Genomic DNA, 14,666 nt, shown 5'->3' on the forward strand with positions numbered 1-14,666 from the left:
GATCCAATTTTATAAATAAATTATAAATAAAAATAGTTGCCAGGGGACTGAGTTTTGAAGTGGCCCGGACACATATTTCCAGCACAAACGGTGCTTTGACACTAAATAAAATGCCGGTAAAATGCTAACAGTCCTATGGTTATTAACTTAAGGCTAGTTAAATCTTTATAAACCTTACAAAAGGTAAAATAACACGCTGGATTTTTTTTTGCTTTGAGCTTCTGGCAGGGGACTGATCTTAAAATGCCTGGGACAAACTTTGGTTTAATGAATTTAATGAAACAAATTAATTTTCGGTACTTTTTATTGAAGAAGATTGTTAGTTAACTAATTAAATTTGTAAACATTATGGACCAAATTATATATTATTGACGAATAACTTAAAATTTAATCTTAAAGTTTTAATTTTGGGAATGGGACAGCCCAGGGGACTGTTATTTCGGTGGTTTAAGAATTTATAGCAAAAAAACCAAAATTTATTTCATTTTAGTTTTCAATGCTCCAAATAGAAATGTTTTTTACTTTCGTAATAAATTTTTTTTAGTAACAAAATAACAATTTTTCTAATAAAAAAATACCTGGGACAGCAAAAAACATCCCTACAGAGAATCACCCATATAAAATGTTCCAATTTTTATAACAAATAAAAACGATTTTCACTGCTAAATTTTCAAACAAATCTACACTACATATTTATTATAATCAAGGCTTTATATACATATATATCCTCCAGTCTGTTAAAATATCAATCTCGTCTTGGTTGTTTGTAAAGGGTTTGGGGGTGCGGGGAAAAAAGGGTGAAAAAATGGCGAGCTCTTGTAGCTCCCATCTCCGTCTGGGCAAGGTCATCAAAGATGCAGCAGCAATCAGCGACGGTAGTCAACACCAGAGCTGTTCTCCGCTGTACGTGCCGCCAACACCCCAGGGACTGGATCCGTCTACTCTCATTTAAATTCTTTGAATCCTTCAATCGACTGGTGATCATACAGACATTGCACAGGGGACTCGCTCTTACATACTCCTCATTTTGTCTCCTCAATAATTAATATCCACACTTTTACATTTATTATTATGATTATTACTATAAATATTCTACCAAAAAAAAAACAAAAACAAATTTTGTAAATAAAAATGATCTGAGTATGTCAAAAAATAAATTAACAAGCCCCCTTTCTCAAGAATCTAGATCAAAGATCTATTTATCAAAAAAAAGAAATCAATTATCTTCATTCTGGCAGGTGAGGGTTCTGTAGTACGTAGTACGTAATAAAAAAAAAATAAATAGACCTATTAGTAGCGAGCGATAAATAATAGTATTTATTAAAAAAACATTACTGCTGGGTTGGTATCTGAGGTGATTTATCACGACGTCGTACAGCGAACATGTGGAGTTTCGTTGGAAGTTGATCAACACCAGGGAGATGGGAAGCGGGTGTCTTAGCAACTCACTCACTAAAAGCTCTGCTTTATTTTGTATTTTGTATTCTATATTATATACTTTTGAGGACAAAGCTGCCTGAAAGAGCTTTTTCCTTTCCCCAGCGGGAAGCTCAAAGTGTGAGTGAAGAGATCAAAGTGTCTCATTGAAATAGGCCACGGCATTGAGCCCTCTGCGGGGGGTTAACACCCTAAATTTAATATATTTTATAAACCGATCAACCTGCCTATAATTAACAAAAAAATTACAATAATATTTAATAAAAATAAGACGATTTTACAAACAAACAGTCACTGAAATTTAATGAGAAATTTGGATTTTAAATTCTTCAAATTTTACTTTCTTTTTTTTTTAATTAATCAATTATTAAAATTTTTTTAAACTTCATTCATAAATAATAATAATTTATTGTTTATAGAATTTATTGAGTTAAATCAATAAGAAAAATTCAAGAATTTTTTTAGTTAGCTTAATGTTATTATTTAATATTAAAATTGTTTATCAAAATTCACTCATTAAATTTAAAATTTACAATTATAAATTTTACTATAAACTTTATAATCTCCAAAAAGATATTTATAATGCGAATAATTGAGAGATTAAAATGATAAAAAAATATATGACGAAATATATAAAAAATATATTTTACGTATATTAAAAATCTATAAAAAATACATAAATATATAAGAAATATATTTTCAATAACTAACTTTTGGCCGATTTTCATATATATTTTGTTTATTTTAATTAAATATATTTTAGATATATTCAAGAAATATCTTAAAATACATCAAAAATACATAGCTAAAAATATATTTTTAATATATTTAAAATATATAAAATATATATGAAAATCGGCCAAAAGTAAGTTATTAAAAATATATTTACTATACATAATTTATATATATTTATAGATTTTTAATATATTTTTTATGTATTTCGATATATATTTTTTTTTTCATGGGGGAAGAAAAATTTCACATAAAGAATGATTATCCTTGATAGTAACCGTTACTATCCTCAATAATATCTACTACAATTCAAATTAAAAATATTACGATACTTTATCACAGAAACTTTTATTAAAAGATTATTAATTCTAATTACCAAATTATAAAACTAATTATTTCAACACTGGAACATTTGTTTATCTAAAATGATTTACACTAAAAATTTCGTATTGTAAATTGTATAATTTAATTCTCTCCGTGAAGATTTCTTCTCTAATCAAGGAAATTTTTTTATCAATAATTATTATGACTATAGTTAGAGTAATAGTTTACTGTAAGTTTAATAGTTATTGTATTAAATAAAAATAATAATAATAACAACAAAATGAAAACGTCTTGCAATGAATTGGTGGGGATTCATCTGTAGTTTGTTTGCCGCCTCGCGGTGGAACACGTGGACGCGGAGTGCCCGGAGCGAAGATAAACGGATTACGGGTGCTTTGTGTCAACGCCGATCCGGCTTCCACCCCATCCCCTTCCAACTGCATCCAGATTCTATTCTGGATCCTCCCCGCCGAGTATAGTAGCAGCTTTTGCAAAATGTTTATCGTTTATCTCTCACCAACTCCCGTCACAATTAATATACTGCTCTGCTCTGGCGCATGCACTGTTTTACACTATATACTATACACTACCAGCAGTAGAGCCTCTCATCAAAATCATCAATATCGTATTACGCGGTCCACTGCAGTAATACATTGACACCCCGGAGTAATCACCTTCAAGCTCAAACCTCGTCACCATTTCGACCGGCATTATATCTTACAATTACAATGTCAATGCACGTTTTTATCATTCACCGCTCGTCTATTCCCTCTCGCTTTTATTTGTTATAAATATATAGGAAACAAAATTCTAAATTATTTACCATGAAAAAGTTTTCTGATTTAGTCATTTTATATGAAATTTTCTGTTAAATTAATGTAAAAATTTACTGAACTGTACTATAATTTAAAGCGCTGTTTTATAACTTATTAGTTTCAGCAATATTTTTTCAAGTTTAGGTCAATAAAATTTGCCGACTTCGATCGTTAAATAATAAAAAATTTCACTTGAAAATGTATTTATAGAATAATAGCTAATAGTAAAAATAATAACGTCAGTAAAGTATATTTTTTCGAATAATATTTAACTAATTGAATAAAGTTTTATTACAATGATAATTCTATAAAAATTTTTTATACAGCGATAAGTGAAGAGCGATTGCAGCGCTGCCCTAATGTCTGTGAATAATATATTATTGGTATACCAACACTTAAATTCATTTTTGCTTAAAAGTTCGGTTAATTTTTTAGTACTTTCACTAAAAACATTTTATTTTACTGCAACTTTTAACATTAAGGTAGTTTGGTCGTCGCAATCCGGGGTCAAATTAATAGATATTTTTTTTTCTTTTTTGCAAGTGATCACTCGAAAAATAGCATAAAATATAAAATTATTTCTAATCAGAATTTAATTCAATAAATTCAATTCATAATTATGGTTAAATAATTATAATAATATAACTATTAAAATATCAACTGACAAATACTGGGCTGTCACAAAACAATAACAACTGTTAAGGTAAAAGCCCCAATATATGATCATGTACCAGTATATGATCACTCCATGTATTTGTATACCTATATTTGTGAATATAGATATACAAATACATGGAGTGATCATATACTGGTACGTGATCATCTATTGGGGCTTTTACCTTATAGGTTATGTAAGGTCGGTACTTGAAACAGTTGCTCACGGTGTTCATTTATTGTTTAAATTTGCAAATATTACTTCAATATGTTAAATCTGCTATAATTTACGTGAACTTTTAATGTATGTTTAATAATAATTTATTTTCATGCAAAAAAACTTTATGATTATATTTCAATTTTAAATTTGCCGTGCACCGAGAAGTCACCATTTTTCCCCTGATAAAGATGGGGGAGTAATGTCTCCGACAAACAACAAAGATAGAAACCAATTTTTGATATTAAAAAATTAATTAAATTAAAACTATGTGGTAAATCGTTACCAAATTTTGATTTGTATGAAGCATTGTTCTATCTATTGGAAAGTTTTTTTTATGGGGTCAAGTTGGCCGATTTTTCATAAATCCTACATTTCCGGAGTTATTGAACAAGGACACTCATAAGAGATCGTGTATTTTTGCAAAACTTTAATTAATTATATCTCTTAAACGGTGTGGTAAAAAAATCTGATTTTTTTCTATAGATGTATTAAATCATAATCTTTCAAATGAATATAAAAAAATATGGGGTCAAGTTGAAGTCATTTGGCGCCCAAACTACCTTAAAATAGTAAAAAATAATTATTCATCTTATTAATTTTTCACGTTTATTATTTTTAATTTCAATAATACTACAGTAAAAATTAACAGTATTTTTAAAAAATTTTTTTGCATTATGTGTGAATAATTATTAGAAGAATTATAATTTGATCAGTAATTTCGGAGTGTCCCATTTTTCTTTTCACTTCAAGTTTTAAACAAAATTTCTCTTTTATATATATTTCTCCATTTGCCCATACAAAAATTTTTCCAAAATTTTTCCTTTTTTTTTTTTTAAATTTTTTCTAATAAAAAAACCCAAAATTTTTTTTAAGCCCAATTGAAATTCAAGTGACAAGTGAATGTATCAACAAAAATTCCATTCCCTTCGTCACATTCTCACATGTGTCCTCACATGCCTCACACAAGCTCAAAAAGTAAAAGAGTGACATATCGGCCGCGTCAGAGTTCAGAGCGTTGTTTAGTGTCATTCACGTACACAGCGTCACATTGTCTGGATAGGAATATAAGTATCATATAAGTATAAGCAGCATACCACCTCGACTTTCTCTCTCTCGCGACGTCTCAAGCCGCGTAGCTGACGCGTTGAAAGACGTTCGAGGCTAACAAAAGACTCCCTGATATATTACGCTTATTAATGATTCTCTTCTCTCTTCTCTTCTCTTCTCTATTATACATGCCTTACTCGTATACTTCTCTCCGGTTATCGCTGCGCTTTCTTGTCCGCCTCTCACGGTTCACGGGATCCCTCCCCTGCTCGTGAGTGTGAGGAATATTAGTTATGTCAATGTGATCGTAAAGAACCGTGTAAAGGGAACGTTAAAGAAAAAAAAAGTACATAGCATACCGCCCGAAATATTTTAAACCGTGTGGTGAAATAAAAATAAAAATAAATAATAAATATTCGTGTACTAAATACTCGCACATTATTAGGCGGCTGTATTGAGCGCCGAGAGGTTTACAAATTAGTGCCAACAAATTTAACCCTCTGCTCAGGTACTATGTATAGAATATATAAGCCGACTATAATTATAATTATCATTATAATCATTATTATCGAGTAAATTTGTTAGCGCTCTCAATTGCTAAATATTTCGGCACAAAGTCTTTTTATTTTACTTAAATAAATAATTGACGGTCTTTCAATGCTCATTGTCCTTAATAATATTTTCACGTTTGGGCTTATAGATTTGCAGATGTGTGGGTATGTGTAGAAATTATTCCCGACTACTTTTTTTTTGTTTATTTATTATATAATAATTAAAAATCAGAGGTTAATAATTCGCGTGGGCGATTGTTGACGATGTATTATGGAATTGTATGACGAATTGTGTTGTTATAGAAAATTCGCGGACTCCCGTATTTTTATTTATTTATTTATTTGGTTCAATGTCATTGTTCGGGGAAAGCTTTTGGACTTTTATTATTTGTGAATAATAAAGAAAGGTTAATGACTAATGGGCTTATGTATGTTAAGAAAAAATTCCATTCATAATTTAGAAATTTTTTTTTCTTAATTATTGTTTGATAGAAAAAAAAAAAATTGAAAATTTGTCTGGTTATTGGTAATTTCAGTGATTGTTTTTTGGGAACGAAAATTTTTTCCAAATTACTTAGTAGAGAATACGCAGTATAAAATTTAGTGTTATATCGTGTAAAAAAATTAAATATTTGACATTTTTGTAACAAATAATTTTTAAGGTGAAAATTTTTTTGACACAAACTTTTTTTTACGGCAATTTTTTCACTATATTATCATAAAAAAAATTAACTTGACTAAAAAAATTTTTTTGAACTATCATTTTTAAGAATTTAATTTTCAAATCAAATAAAAAAATTTTCAAGCATATTTTTTTTTAGATATAACCAAATTTTCTTACTTGCTTCAAAACGCAAAAATTATCCAAAGTAATTTTCTTGCACATTTTTTCATTATTATAAAAATTATCAAGGTCTGACTGTATTTGGTAGTCACTACTAGATCCTTCGATTCATTTTATTACCTCACTAATAAGTTTAATTTAAAAAATATTAAAAATTACAATGATAATAAAGACTATAAAGTTCTTCAAAGTTATTTTATTAATTAAAGTTAATATTTTTTTTCTGTATGAGATATTTCGTCGCGCAATTACCTAAATCATCACCCAATTGCCCGAAAAGTTTCTCCTTATATTCTTTATTCACCCTTTCTTTCTTCATAAATAATTGACTTACCAGCAAATCAAAACAAATAAAATCCCAGCCAGCATAATTAAATCAAATGAAATAAAAATAAAAATAAAAGCGAGTTTATTCTCAGTCTAATTGAGTTAAGTTTCCTAAGTTCTTAGATCCTCTATCTATCTTATTTTCTCAGAAATATAAAAGAGTACCTGCGCAGCCGTAGCTCCTACTCTTGGCAAAGAAGATATGGCTAATGAGCACCAGGCACCGGTACTGATTGTGAGTCAGAGAAAACTAAGGAGCAGAGAGTAAGAAGCTTTGAAACTCTCTCTTTTTCCATCATCATCATCATAATCATTGTCATTCTAGTTACCGAGCATGACCGATTAATTTATTTGACTTTCACCACTTGCAGTGCAGTAATGATGTCAAAATACCTCCGGAGTTCAGAGTCGGATTGTCCAAACTAGAAGCTAGAAGCTACTTTGAGTTTGGAGTTTCATAAAAGAAGCTTATATCATCGTACACCGGGCTGGTGTGGGTGAGGAATGCTTGGAGCTAAGTAAAGTCATGGGACAAAGGAGCCAGAAAAGAGGTGATGGGGTCACCAGCCAGGCTCGATCTAGAATGTAGAGTATAGACTCAAGAGAAGAGGTGAGCCGATACTCCACTCACGTGTGTAATGTTCGGTGTACATATTTAAGCATGTGTGTGCCTCGAAACACGAAAGATTGGTTCTTAGTGGCTGACCAATCAGCTGCAAGGTTCTTTGTCTTGCCAGATTGGTTGAGGCATTGTTTTAAGGGAGGCACGACGCATGCGCAGATAACTACGTGGGAGGAACGACTATAGCGAGACTGCCCACGGAACTGAGCTTCTTCTTATTTTTTACTCGTTCTTTATTATATTCGTCCTCTTATTTATACTTTCTTCTTCTTCTTCTTCTTCTTCTTCTTCTTCTTCTTCTTCTTCTTCTTCTTCTTCCTCTTCTTCGTGGATTTTTTTGGAAGTTGTTTTGTTCTTGTTCCTGCGCTTACATCACTCGGTTCCATTCTGAGTTTTGGAATATCGGGTAAACTTTTTTCAAGATCCTTCTAGTCCTATCGTTTCGCTCGAGAATTTTATCGAGACATTTTTTAACGACTCAAGTATTTTATACAACTGATCCAAGTATATATAGATATATAAATATGTATTGTTGAGTCTTTAATCCTCGAGTGTACCAAGCGCACCGCTTTCAATTGATTCATTTGATCCACTTGTAATTTTATGACCCAATAATCGCGTCTCCGAATTATTTTATTTTATGTATTTATGATTTATTATTATTATTTCGATTCTTTGCATGTGGATGGTTATTAATTTATTACGGTGAGTATGACAGTTGATAGTTTAAATTTTTGAGAAATTTTGAGCAAAATTTGAGCTTATATATTTTTTGAAAAGGAATTTTGAGAGTTTTTATGAAGAGAAGGACTGGTATTTCTTATTTCATTCAGAAAATTAATAAATAATCGTGTATTTATAATAAATAGTAATCAATTGATAATAATTACTATAAAAACAGTGAACTCGTGATTTAAACAGTTAATTTATGATAATTACTATTCAAATATTACAATTGAATAATTATACAGTAAAAAATAGTAATAAAAGCGATCTAGATGTCCAAAAAGTTTAAGGATAATAATTAATAATTCCAACTTCAATGTTTATCATCTTGCACGTAAAAGATTTAAGTATGAGAGGTCAAAAATATCAACAAAAGTTGCTTAATTTCTATAGTAAGAATTTGAGATTTAAATATAGCCAACGTCAACATTTACAAGGTAAAATAGTTCATTTAAATTACAGCAATAAAAACTAAAGTATAATTATTGACTTGACAATTTTTACTGTTTAAAAAAATAATTTTGAAAGAGTAAAAGTCGTTATTTAGTATAGTAACCATTTCAAATAATTTTTTTAAATATTAAATTATAAATATTGGATTTTACACTTTTTGAAATTATGTTTGGTAATATTAAATATTTTGCCACCCCGGAGTCCGATGTACCATTTGAAATACTGAAAAGTAACCAGAATCTCAGTAAATTTTATCATTTAACTCTTTTTAAGTACAAATAAAAATTTTACTAACTTCCCGTGCTAAAAAAATTCTGATTCAAAATGAATTTAAAATTGAAATTCTTATTTTGACACAAATATCAATTAGTTTTGAGATTAATCCAAATTTGAAATTGATTTGGATACAAAATATATATAAAATGTATCCTAAATATTCTTAAATCTTTATTAAAATTCTGAAGCGGGATCGAAAGTTTTACAGGCGTGCTAATTTCTATCTACAAATAAATTTCAAATTTGGATTGATCTCAAAACTAATTCATATTTGTGTCAAGATATGAATTTCAATCTTAAATTCATTTTGAATCAGAATTTTTTTTGCATGGTTTCTCATTAATTTAATTACTACCCTAGTAGAAATGAAATCGAGTTTTTAGCCAGTAACTGGCCAGTTTGACTAGACTTAAACCAGTAACTGGCCAGTGTAATATCGAGTTTCTGTCAAGTAACTGGCTAGTTTTACTAGAGATCTAAAAAAACATGGCGGCTTCAGTAAAACTGTCAATTTAGAATTTTGACATTCAGGGGTTATTAAAATTATCAGCTAAAATAAAAGTGATGTTTAATAAACCAAATGATTCAAAAGTTTAATTTATATTTATATTATATAATAGATAACATCATTAGACTAATAGACTAATAATAATAAATCTAACAATAAAATAATAAAATAATTATTTTTAATTGGAGATAATTAAAAAAATATTCATTTAGTTTTTCAATTTAAATAAATTTATTCCATCCATATTAAATTGTAAAAATATTAAGTTTTGTTTATGAACACTTGGGTTAATTATTGCTGTAAGATGATCTTCAATACCGAAGTAAACAAATTCACTCATTGTAACTTCATTAGCATTTGGCATTTTTTCAATTTTAAAAGATACACTACGTTCATTTAAAAATGTTTTTGCAGTTATTGGTAACTCTGGAAGAACTCCAGCTTCTAAAATTTTCAACAACTCGTCTAAATAACAATCTGCAATATTTGTTCTTATTGCCCACATTCGCAATTCATTTATTGTGTCAACTTTTTTTACTGCATCTATTTTGTAATATATATTGAAAATTATTTTTACATAAATATACACAAATTTTTATTGATTTAGAATGTTTTTTAACATTTTTTACAATAATAATGCGTACAAGTTAATAGAGAAAAATAAACAGACAAACTCGTAAAGGTACAGTGTCAGTGTGACCAATGTTTATGATTTAGTTGTAGGTGGCGCGATTTCGAGTTTTTACTCGATATCACTGGCCAGTTACTGGTTTATATCGAGTGAAAACTCGATTATTTCTACTAGGGTAAAAGGCAATTTCTTCATGGTTAAAACACTAAAATTTAATTTTGTGCGCGCAAGCACGTGCCTGAATATAGCGTTTGTCTATATTTTCATGCTTATGATATATTTAACCAATCACATTACGAATAAATTGGCTTCATATATTTCACCTTAATTTTATATTAAGACTAGAATTTAATTTGCGCGCGCAAGCGCGCGCCTCATATTTATTGTCATGATATATTTATGTGTCGTTTATGTATATTATATTCACTTTCAACCAATCAGAATGAGAATATTTATTTTCAACCAATCACAACACGAATAAATTGGTTTCACATACATTTCATCTCAATTTTATTATGGGATTTAAGAATTCTAAATAGTTATTTAAATAAATAAATCCCTCGTATAAATCGTAGATCGTACCAGAACATACGACCGGCTATTCCCCTTCGCCCTCATTGACAGTTCCCTGCTCATCTTCTCGGTCGAAAATGGCCGCGCCGGAAACGAGATGACGCGTGACCCCAGACGGATGCATTAGACGCACTTCCGGCGGTGCGACGCTTGCCCGGCGCTCAACTCCTCTCCTTCTCGTTCGTTCGTCCGTGAAACTCGGTTTAGTTGTCCATCCCACCCATTACGAGTCATCGAGTGTAATCGCGATAATAGCCGCCGATCGCTCGAAAAATTCTCCTCTAAATAAAATTTAAAATTTTTACCTAGCAGAGTGCCCTTTTAAACAATATATCGCGCTCTTTATTTTTCACTGTTTCAATTTTTTTTTTTTTTATAAATTATAGCAGAGTAAAAGACACAATAGAGCGTCTCATGATTCCTGTCTGGATTTTCCGGATGGTATTAAACATTATCAGAGGCACATAACATGCACCGAGCGGAGGAAACAAAGCTTGTCTCTGAGTGAAACGCGGGGACACGCTGCTGATGCATCGATACCGGATACGCCTGACTCTGCATGGAAAAAATGTCAAGGAAAAGGGAGTAGAGCTCCACTAGAGACTGCTACAAGTTTACGGACGAGTTTCACGTCATATGTGAACATATATGCGCGTGATAGGTGATATATGTTGTACAGAGGCGATAGTATAAAACCCAGTGTCTCTTTTGCTCATTCCACTGGAGACTTTATCGGGCCAATATACGTCAGCTTGTGCGTTGTCGTCTCGTCATACTTTCTATATCATTCCTTCTATACATAAAACATAAACATATAGAACATATATAACAGCGTTTACTTCGACGCTTCCAGAATGTGTTACACATGTAACGTTAACGTAACTAATAAATAACTAATATTTGATATTTAATGGATGATGCATGACCTACTCCGCCTACACTTTGATCAGCCGCCTTTTTATTTTTATATTAGTTCAATATAGGAAAAGAAATTTTGTTTAAAAATCACCGTGAAAATAAAAATGGGACATTCCTTAATTCTAGATCAAATTATAATTCTTGTAATAATTATTCACAGATACAATGTAAAAAATATTAAAAAGTACTATTATTTTTAACTGTAGTATTATTGAAGTTAAAAATAAATTTGTGTTGGTTTTATTTACAGACATTGGGTCACTTATCGCTGTATAAAAAATTACACATTTTCGTGATCAGTTGTTGCACTGAAAAAAAAATTAACTTGAATCAAGAGAAAAATTATTGAACCAAGAAAATAATTTTGAAGAGTTTCATTGTCTTGAATCAAGACGAAAAATTCTTGAATTGAATAAAATTTACTTAAACCAAGAAAAATTTCTTAGTTTATTAAGAATTTTTCTACTTAAATCAAGAAAATGAAATTCTTCAAAATTATTTACTTGATTCAAGTAAATTTTTTTTTCTGTGTGCTTAATTACAGTTAACTCTAACGCAATTTTTATATAATTATCATTATAATAAAACTTTATGCAATTAGTTGAATATTATTTGAAGAAATGTACTTTAATGACATTCATTATTATTTTTACTATCAGATATTATTCTATAAATACATTTTCAAGTGAAATAACCTTAAAAAATAAATTAAATCACAAAAATTAATTAAACATTTAATGTTAAGAAATTAAAATCTAGTTTTTCAAAAATACAAAACCTATAAAAATAATAATAATATTTCTTTGATAAAATTATATTCATTAATAATTCTATTTCATGTGAGTAGTAAGCTGCATTGAAATTTTTTATTATTTAATGGTCGAGTCCAGTAAATCTTACTGAAAATATCAAAAATATTTACACTGAATTTAGAAACAAAAATTCCCCTCAAACCTTAGTAAAAATATTTTTTTATATACGAAAAATGAGACGCAATTACGCGAATTAGACCCGACAAAAAAGGACGGAAGTTTCAAATTGAAACGAGAAAGTAAAGCGTAGTTTGGGCTTTTGAATCGAACCAAAAACTGGGGAGTCAAATAGAGAGCAAGAGCAGGATGGAGTAGGAGGAGTAGGCGAAAAAGGGAATTGACGGGCCGGTAGCGGAAGCAAGGATTCGCATAAATCCACCCCCTTGATGTCTGCTCTACCATGCCAGTAGTAATAGTCAGTCCGCTTGAGTTTAACCCCCGAAAACCGGCTCCATGAATATTGATCATTTCCCATTCTCTGGACAGGAGCGATGGCATATCAACGCAACATCATACAGCACAACTCACCCTGTGTCAAGCCTTTCGACTTGGACACGTACCGCCGGTTTCTGACCAAGAAGTCCAACCTAGACCAGTCCTACAAAACTATATACCCGATCTACGATGTTATTACACTTTAGCTTGGATTGTTCGAGAGAACTACAGATCCAGAGAACTACTAGTCTATTTATGCCTTTCAGTATCTTGACGCGATCTAGTTATGCCAAGCACGATCCACTTTATCCGGATACGCCGTACGCCTAGCCTCTCTTCTATTGCTCTTACTTCTTCTCACCTCGGGCTTCAATCTTTATCTGCTCACGTTTCTACACCCAATTCTGCCCGAGACAAAAGGACAATCTCAAACTACCATCCTCTTACTCTAACTATTTTATTTACCAGCTAGACTTATTCTTACTGCCCAAAATCTCTTCGCTCTTAAATCCAAATAAAATATCGATTTACTCAAACTGTTGGTTATTACCGATAGTGATAATGACTGCTGCTTATCTGATACACGGAAAAAAGTAAACTGTAATATTTATTCGGATTCCGGTTAATTTTTATGGTATCAAACAGTAAAGCGGACATTGAAGTGGCAAAAATATAAATATTACAGAACTTAATGCAGAAAGTATAAAAACCACAATTTATAATTTAATATCCAAAATAAGTGATTAGTAGCTGTCACTACAGTAAATAACGACTCTTTCATCTTAAAAAATTACAGTTTCAAACAGTAAAAATTGCCATTTCAATATATAGTCCATATTATGAGAAGGGGAACTCAGATGAAAGAGAAGGGGGTCCCGCTCTGGGAGAATTTATCATTTGAAACAGTAAAAATTATACTTTTAAAATATACATTTTACCAGTCCAAGCAAGTCAATAATTACGGTTTGATTTTTAGCGTTGTGTTTAAAATTTACCATTTTACTTTGTAAATATTGACGTTGCTTGTATTAGAAATTTACTAACTTTATTTTATACTTTTTACATATCATAAGATCAGTTTTTAGGTACGAAATGATAAATATCAAAGTCTGAATTCTTAATTATTATACTTTAACATTTTAGACATTTACATAGCGAATATTACTGTTTGAAATAGTATTTTCTTCCATGTAAAGAGAAAATTGTAACGTTTAAATGGTAAATATTATAAAGTGAAAAGTAAAATCACGATTTTACTGTTTGAAATGATAATTTTTAGCAGTTGATCATTACTTATTATAAATCGACTGTTATTTATTACAGTTTACTTTTTTCCGTGTAGCGATATTAATTATCCGTTTTTAGGCAATCCTATACACTGATAGAAAGATTTAATTCTATTTAATAAAATTTAGTAACAGATACTAAATGATTTAGTAACAAACCTTTCATTACCAAATGTTTAGTAATAGGTACTAAATCATTTATTAAAGCCCATTTAGTTCCACCAAATAAATATTTAGTAGTATTTAACAATTGATTTATTGCTACTCAATAAATCGTTTATTGGTATCAAAGAAATTAATTTTTTAGCTAATTTTAGCGTGTAACCTAACTTTTTAATTTAAAATAAATAAAAATAATTAGAATAAATAATTTTAAGTAAAAATATAAGGTATTATAAAGAAAATAATCTCATTAAATTATATTTTTTTGTTTGAGACATTTATAAAATTTAAAATTAAACAAGTTTTTAACATA

General features: G+C 29.8%; 1 protein-coding gene across 8 annotated transcripts in view; it reads right to left on the bottom strand.

The window, feature by feature from the left end:
• The window catches only part of LOC123260774 (transcription factor Sox-2-like), a 375,090-nt gene that overhangs the window by 173,349 nt on the left and 187,075 nt on the right, over positions 1–14,666 (bottom strand). The window lies entirely within an intron of this gene.

This window comes from Cotesia glomerata, linkage group LG3, assembly GCF_020080835.1.
Source record: "Cotesia glomerata isolate CgM1 linkage group LG3, MPM_Cglom_v2.3, whole genome shotgun sequence".
Taxonomy (NCBI): Eukaryota; Metazoa; Arthropoda; class Insecta; order Hymenoptera; family Braconidae; genus Cotesia; species Cotesia glomerata.